General features: G+C 50.1%; 1 non-coding gene across 1 annotated transcript; it reads right to left on the bottom strand.

Moving 5' to 3' along the window:
- Window positions 1-2,648: 2,648 nt before the first annotated feature.
- On the bottom strand, window positions 2,649-2,720 carry TRNAC-GCA (transfer RNA cysteine (anticodon GCA)). The gene has a single exon. It is a non-coding gene; the product is annotated as a tRNA-Cys (tRNA).
- Window positions 2,721-3,818: the final 1,098 nt, after the last annotated feature.

A 3,818-nucleotide genomic window follows, 5' to 3' on the forward strand; every position in this document is an offset into this window, starting at 1 on the left:
ACTTGTGTTGCCACACCAAACAGTTCCATAGTGTGCTATAAACTTTATTCATTCCCAATCAGACTGTGGACATTGGACCCACCACAAACTGAGTAGAGACTGACTTCTGTCCATGAGTTCATCTTTTTTCCATTCCCTAGAGACTCCACACTTGTCTAATAGACACTTTTCCACCCTCTAGCCACAAACCGAATTTCTTCAAAAACTGAAGTCTCATCTTCTCCCCTCACTCAGAACCTGGTGAGCATTGTAGTGGGGGAGAGAAGACTGTAAGAGCCATAGTTGTATCAGTCAGCGATGCCCACGGTAATGCTTCAAGACAAATAATCCCAGGATTCTGATTCATGCAACAATAAGCATTTATTTTCAGGTTCATAGGGCAGCAGCACAGATGCCAAACAATGATGGATCTCAGCTGGACTTTACCTGGTGGCCCTGCTTCAAGCTGTGGGTCCATCTGTGCTTGGTTTCTCTCTGTGAACTGGGCTCGGGTTTGCTCCCTGTCTGTCATTCCAGAGTCCCAGTTAGAGGAGTAGCAGCTAGCAGGGGAAGCTTTCTCTTGGAAATGGCAAAAATGCAGAAAGTCAAGTCCGACGACATAAGCAGATCACAAGCCTCTGCTTGTATCACATGTGCTAACATCCCATCAGTCAAAACAAGTCACAGGACCAAGCCCTGAATCAAGTGCGGGGAATTATACCTCCTAAACGTGAGGATCTGAAAAGCCTTGTGGCAAAGGGCACAGACAGAATAAGTGAACAAGGCGGGGGAAAAGTTTAATCTACCATGGTCTGCCCTCTTGGTCATAATTATTTACAGGTCTACCACATGCAAAATATACTCAGCTTTATCCCAAGTCCTCAAAGTCTCATTCAATCAGACAAAGTTCAGGATCTACATTAGGTCCAGGTGAGCCACCTGGAAACCTATGACAAGTTATCCACCCCTCACACAGCCCGAATCCAGTGACAGGACAGTGTAGACTTGCAGTAGTAGACCACTTGCAGCAGACTTACTGCAATAAACATCTACATTCACAGACTGGACAAGATAGGAAGCAGATATGAGTATGCAGAAGAAACCACCACGTGCCCTTCTACCTTTGGGTGCAGCCAGAGCCTCCTTGGAGACACCAATTTCAGTACTGGCCAGTCTTATTCACAATAATGTTGCATTTATTGCTGCATCCATGGGTTTGCAGGAATCAGCTAGTCTAGGTTGGACTGGGCTGGGTGAGTGGGCTTCAAGCTGTGGGCCAGCTGGCCTGGGCGCCTCTCAGTGAGCGGGGCTCAGGGTTGGGTCTTGTGTGCTCACTGAGGGACCTGGCCGAAGGAGAGACGCTTACAGGGTAAGCCTGGCTCAGGGTAAGGGCGGAAGTGCCAGAGGGCAAACCCAACCTTGCCAAGGACATCTCAGGGTGCTGCTTGCATCATATCTATTCACATCCCGTTGGCCGAAACAAGTCACATGGTGTGCCAGTTATCAATTTATTGCCGCTCAGCTCCAAATTCACCCTTCCATACCTGCTGTGGGATAATGGACTGGGTTCTTTAAGCGTTTCTCCTATAAGTGAGCACAATATTAACAGTTGTCAGTAGAAGGTGCAGGAGGGGCACTGCAGGAGAAAGGGGTCCTCTGCCTAGGTCCTGCTGCAGGTGTTTGCCCCTGGCCCTCCTGTTGCAAGTTGGGCAATGGTGCGGGTGTGTAAAGACACCTGGTGATGCTCTGCCCCAGGTACACACCCAGAGGACGAATCACTTGGTGACCTTGCAGCCCCAGCTGGGCGGGTGACCACTCCTGTACCTGCCAGCCACCCCCCACCCCCACCCCCCGCCACCCCATGCACCTGTCTGCCAGCCTCGACTTGCCTCTGCCCAGAGGTCTGGTTTCACATCCTCCAGTGCGGACACTGCACACTTCAGGCCTCACACCTCCACACGGCTTGCCTGTGTCCCCCAAGGCTGCTTCCTGCTTGCCTGGAAACCATCAGCCGGTCTGGTTGGGGCAACCTGGTGAGCAGGCCACAGTCCCACCTTCCTCAATGAGGTCTGAATCCTAGCTTTGATGAAGGGTTCCCCTTCCAAATTTGCCCTTGGCTGAGCACTTCAACCCAAGGATACCTTTAGGTTTTCTTTGTACTTTTATGGGGCTTCCCTGGTGGCTTAGACGATAAAGTGTTTGCCTGCAATGTGGGAGACCCAGGCTTGATCCCTGGGTCAGGAAGATCCCCTGAGGAAGGAAATGGCAACACACTCTAGGACACTTGCCTAGAAAATCCCATGGTCGGACACAACTGAGCAACTTCACTTTCTTTCACTTTCGCACCTTTATAGTTATTCCCCCTTCATAGCACAATCATTCTTTATTTTAAACGTCCCTGTTTAAATTACTGTGCAGTTTCTGTCTCCTGATTGGCCTAGACTGATACCTGCAGCAGAGCCCAGAACAAAGGGATGCAGATCACACTGGCTTCTGCAGCAAAGACAGGTCACAAAACATCAGGGGTGGAAAGGATAGAGGGGAATTACAGCCAATAGGTCAGTCTACCTGACTTCACTCTGACACAGGAGAGAAGACACTTGAAAAGACAATAAGTTCTGGGGAAAAGCCATTGTCAGGGAAGCCATTTGGCAATAAAACAAGCTACCAGGGGGCACCCGGATTTGAACCGGGGACCTCTTGATCTGCAGTCAAATGCTCTACCCCTGAGCTATACCCCCTTGGCTCACAGTAGGTTCTCATTACCTTACTTCAAGTGTGTTACCACACCCAAGCATTCCACAGGTACTATAAATTCTATTCATTCCTCACTGCCTCTGAAATTGGCAAAGCCACCACTGGAGGCCATTCTTGGGCCATGAGTCTACCTGTGCAGCCCCAGAGGCCCTGCCCTTGTCTAAGAGGTACCTTTCCATTCTAGTTGCAACCAGCACTGCAGGCAGCAGGGAAGGAGGCACCATGTTTGAGAACTAGGGCTTTTAGGGTTGAAACCCTGTCCCCTCCACGTCCTTCCTCCCTTCCCTCCTCCCCTAGCTCCTCCGCCCCTGCCCCCTGCTCTGCACCATCCTTCAGGCCTCAGCCTCCTTCCTTGCCTGACCCTCTTTCCTTCCTTGACCCTCCATCGCACACTCTTGCTCTTCCTGCCTGGTTCCCACCTAGGGGGTGTTCTAGGGGCTGAACCCAGGGGAGATTCGTGGAGAGGTGGCGTCAAGATCCTCTGGGGAGCACAGTAGGGGAAGCTAAGGCGAGGCGTTCAGTTCAGTCACTCAGTCGTGTCAAACTCTTTGTGACCCCATGGACTGCAACACACCAGACCTCCTTGTCCATCACCAACTCCAGGAGATTACTCAAACTCATGTCCATGGAGTTGGTGATGCCATCCAACCATATCATCCTCTGTCGTCCCCTTCTCCTCCTCCCTTCAATCTTTCCCAGCATCGAGGTCTTTTCCAGTGAGTCAGCTCTTCGCATCAGGTGGCCAAATTATTGGAGTTTCAGCTTCAGCATCAGTCTTTCCAGTGAATATTCAGGACTGATTTCCTTTAGGATTGACTGGTTTGATCTTGCAGCCCAAAGGACTCTCAAGAGTCTTCTCCAACACCACAGTTCAAAAGGGTCAATTCTTCGGTGCTCAGCCTTCTTTATAGTCCAACTCTCACATCCATACATGACTACTGGAAAAACCATAGCTTTGACTAGATGGACCTGTGTTGGAAAAATAATGTCTCTGCTTCTTAATATGCTGCCTAGGTTGGTCATAACTTTTCTTCCAAGGAGCAAGTGTCTTTTAATTTCATGACCAGGTGTAAAGGCTGTTA

The sequence above is a fragment of the Dama dama genome, chromosome 18, assembly GCF_033118175.1.
Source record: "Dama dama isolate Ldn47 chromosome 18, ASM3311817v1, whole genome shotgun sequence".
In the NCBI taxonomy this organism is placed as follows: Eukaryota; Metazoa; Chordata; class Mammalia; order Artiodactyla; family Cervidae; genus Dama; species Dama dama.